Source organism: Alligator mississippiensis, chromosome 3 (genome assembly GCF_030867095.1).
Source record: "Alligator mississippiensis isolate rAllMis1 chromosome 3, rAllMis1, whole genome shotgun sequence".
NCBI classification, from domain to species: domain Eukaryota; kingdom Metazoa; phylum Chordata; order Crocodylia; family Alligatoridae; genus Alligator; species Alligator mississippiensis.
The window spans coordinates 75,742,669-75,755,485 of NC_081826.1; the positions used below are offsets into that span (position 1 = coordinate 75,742,669).

General features: G+C 39.7%; 1 long non-coding RNA gene across 1 annotated transcript in view; it reads left to right on the top strand.

Annotated features, from left to right (window-relative positions):
- The first annotated feature begins 1,767 nt into the window (after positions 1-1,767).
- LOC132249321 (uncharacterized) overlaps positions 1,768-12,817 on the top strand; it is a 75,816-nt gene continuing 64,766 nt past the window's right edge. The window contains exon 1 of the long non-coding RNA XR_009460732.1: positions 1,768-2,033. This is a non-coding gene — a long non-coding RNA (uncharacterized LOC132249321). The remainder of the gene's footprint in view (positions 2,034-12,817) is intronic.

Here is a 12,817-nt window from a genome sequence, read left to right on the forward strand (position 1 = left end):
CCTGAAATATTAATTGTGAACAGGAGCACATGAAGACACACTGCTCTGGAAAGATAAGGTGAATATAGTTGCATTTGTCAATATAATGAGTAAAACAAACTAAAGGAGTTTTCCAGACCTATTCACAGGAAATGAAATAGAAAACACAGACTAATTAGCAGAGGAAATGTTTTAATTGCTTAAGGAAAGGAACAAAAGAACATTTCTTTTTCTTTTATTTTGTGCAAGCATGGGGGAATTTTGCAAGAACGGAGGGCTGCGGTACCCAGTCATCTTATTCACGTGAGAGAGTTCTCATTTCCCTGGAGTTTTTGTCCTCTTTTTGTTACTGTACAAATTCACCCGTGATAGCAATTTAACAAGGTCCTTAGTGTTAAAAGAGGCAAAGGGCTTGAATGCATTAAATATGCTGTACTATATGTTAAAGTAATTTGAGAGTAACTGAATTTCAGCTCATAATGTTACAGAGGTACAAACCACTGGTAGATCTGAATGTGGCCTGAATCATCTGCTGCCAGCACTCTCTGGGAGGTTGAGAAGCATTATCTCCATTTTATTAATAGGTAAACTGATACTAAAAGCATGGGCCAGATTTTCCCAAAGCTCTTTAGCCTCCCTCGAACTCCAGTGGCCTGACCAAAAACCTGGTCTGTTTCCTAATGGCTTGTTGTCTGGAATGTATGACAAAGGCACAACATATACCAGGCATATACCTTTTGGAGTGTCAATGTAAAAGCATTCAAAGCACATGAAGACAGCTTCACATTGTATAAGAGTTATCAGAAAAAGGTGGGTTGGCATTATATTAATAATAACATGATTAGAAAAATAGAATAATTTAGTTGATCACTAAGGAAAACAAAAATGTATGATGAATATTTTATCTTGCCCTACATCCTATACTTATTAAAGCTCTGTATGCTGAATTCATCCATAAGTACTCTATATCATTACTGTTGTTGTTGTTAATAATAATATGCTCAAAGAGATTATAGGGCTAAAAATATCAGAAGAACTGAAAGTACTAATAAATGACAAGAATGAGTTTCTGTACCTATATAAGTGGTAAATGGAGTCATTCTTGTAAAATGGAAAGCAGATGTCTCACCAAGTTAAATAGGGGCTGAATAAATTATTATGTTGCTAATGAGAAAATTAATATTAGGTTGTAGGTGTAATGGGCAGAAGCACAATACTATTTAGAGACATATGAAATATATTACTTGGTTGGAAGTATACGTGTATGATGTTTTGGGGAATCTTACTTTGTACAAGAGACAGATTCTGACTATCTGACATTGTTATTATGAAAACTCTGTACTATGGAATGCTTCTGTATCTACTTGTGCTGACAAGGTTTGTAGGACATACTTACCAGTCAAGGGAAAAGGAGCAGTTCTTAATGACTGTTCCCTGATCAATAATAGTTTGCCAAAAGATTGATTGTTGTTAGGGGAACCCATCTCTAGGAAAGGGGCTTTCCTGAACAGAGCATGTGGACAGAGATAACAAAGGAGAAGGGAGGATGGGGTAAGTAAAAGAATCACACAGAAACCCTTCAGAGGTTTAAGGGGAAGAAAGGGGTTCACTGATTCAGACACAGGTATAGCTTTAAAAGTTTTTTTCTACATAACTTGAGGTAGCAGTGTGGCTCGTGATCACTGCAATGTGGGGCAGATGGAGCATCCCACAGCAGCGTGGGAGGCTCTCCAGCATGCTCGGCAGCAGACCCGGAAGTGAACCGGAAGTACTTCCGGTCCACTTCTGGGTGTGCCAGGGAGCTCACAGGGACACCCCCAGCCCAGCAATTGGCCACAGGGGGACCCCAGGTGCCTCCTTCAGACCCAGGAGGCACCAGCCACTGAGTCAGGGGGGTGCAGGGGGCCCCCAGCATGCTCCCTGGTGGACCTGGAAGTGCTTCTGGTCCACTTCTGGGTCTGCTGATGAGCACACTGGGGAGCCCTCCATGCATCTCTGGGACACACTCCATCTGCCCCAGCACCACAGTGATCACAAGCCCCTGCTACCTAGAGGTATGTAGAAAAAACATTTAAAGCTAACTGTATGTCTGAATCACTGAATCTGTCTGAATCTCTCTGAATCTGAATTGATTTAGTCTCCTAACTTTTAGAATAGTAGAATAGCACTGAGACAACTCTCTTTTTTTTAATTCTTCAGCTCTCATGTAAGGGAAGGGTTGTAGGGTCCCAACAATGGACTGTGTACTAGTTGTGGAGGAATGAGAAGAACCCTTCATTAGGTAGAAACAATTGAGGACGAGACATGACCTATACTGTAGATTAGTGCTAGATAATTCCAAGATGAGTTACACCTCAGGCTGTGACCTAATAAAATTCAAGCCTAACAAAACCATGGCTGTAGTTTCTTCAATGTTTTCCTGCACCTCTGGAACAATTTCCTGCACCTCTGGAACAACTAAACCCCTCCCCCGCTATTCTGACAGTTATCTTATTCAATAAATGATATGTTAAGATATTGCAGGGGTTTAGGTTGTAGCCGTGTTGGTCTAAGGATATAGGCAGACAAAGTTCCTTGGGTGAATTTGATATCTTTTATTAGACCAACCCAAATGGTTGGAGAATAGTTATTAAGCAAGCTTTCGGGTTCAAAAACCCTTCGTCAGGCTAAGGACGCTGCAGCAGTTGCTGCATGCTCTTCCTGGATGGAATGAAAAGTAAACAAGCCAGGGGCTGGGCTGGGCTGGGGAGTCAGTTGCCAGGCAGATTATAATGTATCAAAAATCCAATGTATGTGTTTAGTCCCTGATCTCTAGTATCCAGCAGGTTGATGAAATGGAGCTCATAGGCTCGTCTCTGGGATGTGTTGTGTAAATTTCCCTTGAGGATCAGGACTGAGAGATTGGCGAGAGAGTGGCCCTCCTGTGAGAAATGTGCCCCCACCGGTAATTGGGTGTTTCTGTCTTTGATGGATTTCCGGTGTGTGTTCATTCTGGTGCGCAATTGTTGTCTGGTCTCTCCTACATATCTTCCATCAGGGCATTTGGTGCATTGGATGAGGTATACTACATTCCTGGAGGTGCAGCTGTAAGATCCTGGGATGCTGATGGCTCTGTTGTGGGGTGTAGTAATAGTGGAGGTGGTGGAGATGTGGGGGCAGGTTTTGCATTTCTTGTCATGGCACGGTCTGGATCTTTTTGCTGTGTTCTGGGGTTGAGGAAGTTTGCTTCTGGTGATGAGGTTGGCGAGGTTTGGTGCTTGTCTGAAGGCTAGGATGGGTGGCTCTGGAAAGATTTTTTTTTAAGAATAGGGTCTTTTTCTAATATGGGTTGCAATTTTTTGAGGATTTTCCGTATAGGTTCAAGGGATGGGTGATAAGTCATAACCAGCGGTGTGCGATTTGTGGGTGTTTTTCTTCTGTACTGCAGCAGTTCTTCACGTGGTATCCAGGTGGCTATTTCAAACATGCGATCTACCTCTCTGGAGGAGTGTCCTTGCTGGGTGTGAAAGCCTTTTTAAGATTGGTGAGGTGGCAATCCCGGGTGTTCTCTTCAGTACAGATGCGGTGGTATCTGAGGGCTTGGCTGTATATCACGGCTTTTTTGGTGTGCTTCGGGTGATTGCTGGTTCTGTGCAGATGTTAAGATATTCTAATTGGTTGCAATATAAATGCATGATCAAACCATAATATAAAAAAGAACCACTCTAAGCCTTTTCAAAAATGCAATTCACACATGTTGGGTGTCAGAGAAAATAGAAAGAAAAAAAATACATCAATTTTAGCTTCGATGAGAGACTAATTATACATAAATTGTGTAGTTACATGTTAGGTATGTGACCAATGTCATTAATAATCTGTCAGTTATTGTCTGTTAAACCAGAGCTTTATCCCCAGGTGAAAATGTTCATAAATATTTCATGGAAGAACATGAAAATAAAATGAGACATTTCAAGTATGTGGATGGTCATGAACCCTTTAATAAAACCTTTATGAATTTTCATGGACTTCTAATTCATGAACTGTCAAGAACAAATGCATGATTATAACAACCTGATTAATGTTCATGACATTTTCTGAACAGTGTCTGAAAATTCATTTATTCATGAATTATTGAATGCACATTTAAAAAAAGTAATATTGCAATGTAATGAATCAGTGTGTTTTCTTCTAACAAAGCCCTAAAATGAAAGTGGGTGAGGTGATGGTGGAGAAGAATTGTAGCATTTAATATACTTTGAGGCAAAGCTTGGCAGTGTTTGTTATTTACATTTGAATTAGATAAAAAAACCCCCACACATATTCTAAACTCTTCCTCCTTTCTATGGATATCTATTTGAATTCTAATCTAGGTTTTCCATATGAATGTAAGATATAAACCTTGCAAGTTACACAAAGTGAAGTGTCTCCCCCACTTAGAAGTAGAGCAAAAGCTGGCAAAAATGCATCTGAGAGGATCTAAGAAGATGGGAGCATCAGCTTTCGTACATATTCCCTACACTCACGCTGACAGAAGGACCTCTGCAGACATCCAGCGAGGCTGGTGCTCAGGTGAGCATGTGCTGAGGTATAACATGTTATGATCTCCCTGTAACAATGAGCACTGCTCTGCATTCAGATTCTGAGGGGCTTAAAGATGGGATGATCAGAACTGATCTGAGCATCACTACATTAACACTGTCAGAAGGAAGAGTACTGAAGTTGTGGAGGCAATGATAAGGAAAGTACACCTTAAGGCTGGCCATGCAGTTATGGGAAAGAGACCATATGACAAACTTACCTATACTTCATTGTGGTCAGACTCTCTGAGGTTGGGAGAGAAACCCACAAGTTCCAAGCCTATGCTGTTTATGTTGGATAGGCTTTGCCAAAACACACTATGAGGTTTCTTAAACTTTCTTCTGAGATGTCTGGTGTTGCTAAAAAGACAGGTTATGAGACCACTGGTTTGGTCTGGAAAGACCATTCCTTTGGGAGATGTGTGTTGAAGTGCAAAGCAAAGGCATAACAGGGCAGCTCCACAGCATGTGCAGCTTTACTCTATGGTGCAGCACCATCTACTGTGATGCCAGTGGTGGTGGCAGGGCCATTGCCAGCTGCAACAATGGTATTTTTGCTCCCTCCCCTATTGAATTCATTGCCCAGTCACTCCTCCCCGCTTCAGTTACACTGAAGTTTGAAATGAGCTTTGGAGTAAAGAGGCAACCACAGTCTATTTGTAGCGAGAAGGTCCAGAGGTTTTTCCACTTTAAGATCCAAACTTAAATGGAGGAGAAATGTAGTAGTTAGTGACAGCATTGCAATTTTATTTGTTAAGGAATAAGTACATCAGTTTTATCTTAAATGAGAGACTAATTATGTATGGTTAGCATACATGATGCAAAGCGCCTCCCTGGGATGCTGAATGTCCCCAGCAAACATTGACTTACATGCAAGAAGTACAGGGTTGAATTTTGCATTATACAGGCCAAAAAAGCACACCCAATAATTTGTGTATCAACCCTGACATATTTCTGAGTTATAGTATATTTTTAATTTAAAGACATTAAGTGGTAGAGAATCTGCCACATCCATTGGTAAGTTTTATCATTAATATATTATTATCACTGTTAACAATGTGCAATTTATTTCTAGTCTAGATTTTGTAGGCTTATCCGGTTTACTTTCAGCCTTAGATCTTGTTAGGATTCTTTTTATAAAGTTAAAAAGGCATCAACAATGATGCAATAACACTGAAGTATAAGCCAGAATATGTTAGTTCTCTTGCTCTTCCTAAGATTAATATGCTTCTCAAAAAGGAAAAAAGAGGGGGAATCTTTAGTTTTTTTTCCTTGAAAGATAAATTGGACTCCTATTCACAAGCACATATATATTTTAATCAATGTAAAAGGAAAGATTGAGTAGTCTAAAACCACTAATCTGTTGAAACCAGCAACTTGAGTTCTGGCCATGGCACCTGCTGATTGAAGTTTCATCTGAAGTTGCTACAGCTTGCTCTGAAGCGCAATCAGCTAAGAGTTTTCTGAAATCTAATTGCCTTGTGAGTGAGTGCTCTGGATTCTCATGAATTTTAATGAAGCACACATTTTTCTCAGTTCTTCCTCTCTCACCCTTTCAGTCTGTACTAGTACCTATTAACTATTCTAGTCCTGTACATTTTCCAGGTTTTTTTACCCAATTATAAAAGTATTGCATTTGCAATATTACATTATATTTACCTGGGATTTTTTCCCCACCCACTACTGCATGGCATGATGAAAAAGTTTATATGTTTGAAATTAATGTAAAAGATATTCTGTGGACTAGGTTGAATTAGTTCAATGACCAGGTATACAATCAATTCCTAAACAGATGCCTGACAAGGAAGTACAGTCATAACCAGTTTCTCCAAACTTGAAGTCAGGGCAGTATAAAGCAATTTCTGATTTAAATGTATCCCAAAAGAGTCCAATTAAGCTGACTCTCTCATTCGTGTCATGTTCAATTATTGTTCACAAACAATAATTGAGAGCTTGAACAGAAATCCTAAATTGGCTCCAAATGCTAAAGCTGGGAAAAAAGCCTGCAGTAGAAATCAGTGCTAGTTTAGTACAACCTCTTTGTCTTTTAGTTTTTTGTTTAGAGTGGCACAGTAGCAAGAAATGAAAGTGAGCTCATTTTAGCTTGAAATACTATTATCTACCAAGGAATGATCCAAAAAAATAAATAAATAAATAAAAAGCTGGAAGAGAGATGCTGGTAACATTTACTAGCAATAATGACTAGAATTCAGGCTAAAATGTGAATTTATTATCTTGAAGCTTTTGTTAAATTTATTTAGAGTTCTTTCTGCATTTAAGGTAAAAATGGGCAGGGAATTCACTACTCCAATACAAATGTAGGCTATTTTTAATGTGTTCCTAAACTGCTTAAAGTATATGAGGCGGCAGGCATTGGGTCTGAGGGCAGAGGTCCTAACTATTCCTCCAGTAGCCATTCATTGTACAGTGTGGGGTTTTTAGAGGCTTCTTCTAATATGCCATTTCATAAGACTTGCTTTTGTAGTGAGTCAAAAGAAAATAAACTGGAATTCATGTGTCCTTTTCCCTCTGAAAAATAAGGCTTAAATAACAGGTGTAATCTGTTTTTCAGATAATCAAAAAGTATTATTAACAATATGTGTTATATCCAACACTTTTTTTACATTTTCCCACAATATATAAAAAAAATCTCTCCAAAACATAGAAATACATTTCAGGCTGGGCTAGAAGCCCATATATTTCAATATAAATTCCCATAAAATAAAATTTATGTAAAACCTAGGTGCTCATTTTCTGTGAAAAGAAACAACCCAAAACATGGTATCACTAGTACCCTACCTAAAGTTATAAACCACACATATACTCCTTACTGCAGAAAACAGTTACAAATTCAGCATCTTTCCTATTATGTAACAGAAAGAATAGAAACAGTCATGCAAATATGAATCCATCATTCCAACTCAAAGAATCCATAGACCAAACATATTTGACGTTATCAGACTTTTAGCACAGGATTAGACGCACAAATTCAAAAATTAAGTCCTCCAAATCCTGCCTAGCTAATGAAGCAGTAATGTTCCCCAGTGCCTGTTTCTACATATTGAGACTCACCTAAGTCTTGACTCTAGTGAGCAGTGCCTATTTTATGCCAAAGATCAGCAACATTCCTAAACTATGCTGTTTAGCAATTCATAACCAGTCCTTCATCTATCGTACATGCAGAACTGAATCTGAGAGATGTGTGCCCCATGCAATATACAGCCCAAAAACGAAGAGTCAACCCTTTTTTGTCCCACAACCCCATAGTTTTCTTTGATGTAGGAATCCTGGATTCAAAACACTCCCTTGACTGACAGAACTTAAAACTATGTGCCCCAGGAGAACTCCCTAACCACCAGCATGTAGGTATACCCAGGACTGTATGACGTACTCCTGTTGGAGCTGTTCCATTTTGTATAAAATACATAACCATCCACTGGAGCAGGGACTGGAACCCTGACCAGATATAAGACTTTTTTTCTTTGACTTTAGTGACCTAAACAACACCTCTTTCCCAAGTGCTTTCTGTTGGGTAGTTAAAAATCCCATATTTTAGTGCCTAACTCTCCCTTTATTGTATAAGGAGTCTTGTTGTTTAACATGGGGTTGAGAACCCACTAGGCACTTGGACCTCTAAAAGTTAGATGTTGCAAAGCTAAATCTAAGTATTTGTATAAGGAGTGTGTGTGTCTAACATGGGGTTGTGGATCCACCCAGCAGTTGGACCCTTAAAAATTAGATGTTGCAAAGCAAAATCTAAATCCTTCTTGTAAATCTACTTGACAATTACAGTGATGGCCTGATCCTTCCCCCATTGAATTAGTAAGAGTTTTGCCATTGATTTCAATAGGGATGGTGTTATCCTCTTCAACCAACCAATGCATTTTACATAATTGTGTGCTTCACCAGTTTAATAAAAAGACAAAAAAAGGAACCCAGTAAGCTTTAAGAATGGGAATTGGCTGCAGTGACAATGAATGGCTATATCTTACATGACAGTAAGGATTTGGATAGAGATTGAAGATTCAACTTTTTAGACTTTCTCATAATGATTTTTTTTTTAAATTTAAATATTTTATTTTTTTAAAGAAATCACTTGGTGGAATTTCCCAAGTTTATGATATTCTAGTATTTTATTCTAACTTGTATATTTATGGAGGACCAAATCACCTGTTTTTGAGGTTGTGTGGATCATACAAAAAGTGTTGTATACCAGTTTCATCTGTTGTCATATTCTACTTCTCTTCTTCCTTCCATACCGGCATTTGAGATGGAAAAAAATTAATCCTGGGAAAGAGATAGAGAACATTGTTTTAAAGTCCTTGTGACAGATGTTAGCAGAAAAAAAGTTGATAGTGTTAGTCTGGTGCAGATGGCATTTCCAGAGGCAAGAAGAATAGAGAAGCAAGGTCTTTGTGTATTGCCTACAGATCTATTGAGCTTGGGGATCAGAAAGGGAGTGGTAATTATCATATTGGATAGAATATAAGATTGGCCCTTAATTGTTGAGGAAGGTGTGTGTGTGTGTGTGTGTGTGTGTGTGTATACATACACATGTTTCTATTTTTATAATATAATAATATTATATTTTATAATATTATAAATATATGTTTATATTTTTGTTTTCATGTATAAATAGATATGCCTTTACAATTCCACTTTAATGAAGGTGCTTGTTTGGGACTTCCCAGTGTAGTAATAAAACTAGTTGGATGTCCTTGAAAATCCTTTGCAGGGAGATGGTTATGGTTTACTAATTCTTTGTTGATCTCAGGAAGTTGAACAATCATTTGTGTGGCCAGTTGTTTACAGCAAGACAGAATTACCTGTTAGGGTCATAGCAGATTTTAGGTGAAAGCTTTCAAACATAATGCAAAAAAAGTCTCAGTTATTCCTCTGCCATGATAAATCTATCTACAAACAGGAAGGAGTGGCATTATTCAGTTAATGACATATGGAGTCATTTATTACATACTTTCATGCTATTAGAAATGCTGTGGGGAGACAGATGATTTGATAATGCTGAGCAATAAGTATAGCTAGTATTTACTGGTCACAGCTCTACCCTCATTGGCAAACATGCTGTTCCTTGGGTATTGATAGAGGTATTACTGCTACTCTGCAGCCAGTCAGATTATGGATACTCCCCATGCATATGTTCTGGAGATGAAAGGGTCCCTTACACTTCACACCCTAATTAACCCAGGCAATGCTAGGCATAATTCAGCTCCCCCCAATTTAGGGTCCTTTACCTCGCATGTACCTTTACCTCACATGTAACTTTTACCATATTTACCACATTTACCTTTTACCTGATATGTAACTTTCATTAGCAATAATTGGAGTTGCATGTTCTTATGGAGTGGAAAATAGATTTGAAATATATCCAACAGACAGCTTATACTTAAACGTTTTACTATGTACTAATTTCCTTATTCAGTTTTATCACGAAGAATTTCAATCAATTTCTACATCACACTAAATGCTGCTAAATTGTACATTTTATGTAGCGTATAATTCTGTCACATAGTGGCTCTGGGGCTGGAGCCCAGCTACAGGGGGATAGAGGGGCTCAGGACCTGACTACCTAGGAGCTCTTGGACAGCTGATGAGATTGATTGGTTAGCTGTGGAGGAAGTTAAAAAGCTCGTAGAGAAATGAAGCAGAGGGGGAGGGAAGATGAGAAGAAAGGCAATACAGGAACACTGTGGTGAAGACCTTGTTTGGAGGGGAGAGAGGTGTTGATGTTTTGTTATTCTGTTAAGTGTGAGGTAGGAAAGGGGGAAGGCCATCTCCTGTGTTACGCCTCAGCTCTGTATTCTTGGGCAACCCTGGCACAGGATGCAGTCTGTCTGACTCACAAAGGACTCACCCCCCCCCCCCCCCACATAAACGAAACTGATTAAGATGCAGGGAGAGACACACCTAAAACTCTCCAGATAAGGTGACAAGAGTGAACAACTGCCCTCAGTCTCATTTGCATCTGAGATGGAACCAGATGACCATTCGTTTATGTGAGAGATGGAAAACAGAAAGCCTGAAGCAGAGACTGCAGTGAATTCTGGGACCAGAGAAGCAGGAGAGCGCTGCATGATGGGGAATCTGTGCTTCCAATGTTAATTAACCCACATTTACACACACCCAGCTCAGCATTTATCAGACCAGTTCTAATCTGGATTTGCTAAGGACTTTTCTCCCCCCAGACACACACACACAGCTCTAAGTTTAATAGGCATCTCGGGCTGTACATTCCCCGGTCCCACTATGGGAGGCCTATTTAAACTTGATTGACTAAAACTCGGTTGCCGGGTTAGGGAATGCTGAGGCAAGAGACCGAGTCCGAGGGGGTACGGGCAACATTTGAACAATGGTTAAGGGTTCATCACAGCATCCAGCCTGCTGGAGCCCTAATCCCAGGTGTTGTCGTATCTTTCCCAAAACGACTGGTGGGAGTCCCCTCCACAAAAGGTTATGAGCACCCCAATAATTGCTTTAAGTCTGTTAAAAGACTATAGTAAAATCTGGAAAAGTCATGCTAAGCTGAGGCTTGTGCACAACAAGCAAAAATCCAAAATCCTGATGCTGTAAGCTATCTATTGTTCCTGAAGAAACCATGAGATATCCCATCAGGATATCTGCCATCCATAGGAATCTCAAGCTGGCTCCCAAGTATTTGGGTTACTCCCTAATCTTAAGTGTTTCCTGATTATCAATCAGTTTCCTGAGATGGTCCAAACCAGATAACCCCTTGTCAAGAGAAAAGACAATGATTTACACTACTGAGGGTGCTTCAAAGCAACTGAACTGAGGGTATAAAAATCTGAAGTGTGTGTGCTTAAGAGAGAAAGAAAGAAGAAGAAGAAAACTCCTGTGCTGACACCATCCCCTGTCGTTCTTGGGTCGCTGGAAGAACAAATCGTCTCTCTCTTCAAGGATTGTGCTACGGACTGTGCCTGTCAGCTTTGCAGCCTGGGTACCGTGGACTCGGTGAGATTCCCAACGTTCTCTCTTCTTTCTAGGCATAAACTTCTGAACCTGAACTGTATCAGTTAAGCTTGAGCTCAGTTTCCCCAAATACTTAGTGAAACCAGGGTAGTATTGTCATTGTTTGTGTTTGTTTTTCTTTTGCATGTCTATTACTACTAGTACTATTATATATTTAATATGCTTAGCAATAAATAACTTTTATAGGCAAACTGGTAGTAATTGGGTATATTTTTCCTTCTCTGCTTCTTTTTCCTCCTGTGCTCTGCAGCAACGCTTCTTTTACCTATACTAAAGATCCCTGTGAAGCCTAAATTATTGTGGGGTTTGCTCATCAAGAGGCCAAAGATTGGGACATGCTGAGTTTGAAACACATAAGGGGATCAGCTTGTACAGGCTGATTGACCCAGTTTGACTCAGACGTGCCCTTATGAACTGAATGCTGACCCATGAGGGTGTCAGCTGGACACCCAGATGGATTCAGAGGGATTCTGTTTACCTGTGTGCTTGTGTCTGACTGCATTTTATTGTTGCTCTTATGAAATGATTCTTGGCATATGAGGGTGTCAGCCTGTCCATGCTGATCAGCCCGGCCAGATCAGGCGTGTCACGTTAATTTGTGTGTGTTTGTGTGTATGACTGATTTGGTGACTGGAGGAACCCAGTCCCATTGAGATTGAGTCCTGCAAGATAGCTCCACTGGGGGTGAGGGCTTGCAGAAGGGAGAAATACAGCTCCATATAGTAACACAAGCAGCACATTGACAGAATCACCAAGACCCTAGAAACTATCCCTAATAAATGAGCACACCCCAAAGTAATGGGCAATTTTGGTAACATAAGGGACCATTCATGCTGCCTGAATGTACCAGCATTGGTAGTCAGAGCAGAGGCTGAAATGAACAGCATTAAACTAATGTACAGGATCAATGTTTAGAATAATACACTTCAGTTGTATAGAATGCTAGAGAATACTCACATTATTCAGGATTCGCAGCATTAGCTCATACTCATCTCTGTCACCCTCACTAAATTCCAGAGGGACTGTCCATGCAAAATGGGCTGTTATCAGCTCCCCAGGCTTTTAAATTTAGTAAGCTACAAGCTTCTTCTGATACAGCACTCCTTGTTAGAACTTGGGAAGAGACAGTCTTTTGGATAGCTAAAGCTCATGCCATGTAGTGTTTTAAAGATCAATATCAGGCCTTTGAGTTTCATCAGAATCAAAATAGTTTGTGTAGCACTAGCTAAATGCTCTCTTTCAACACTCCTCACCAAGCAGAGAACCTCCCTGTGTGC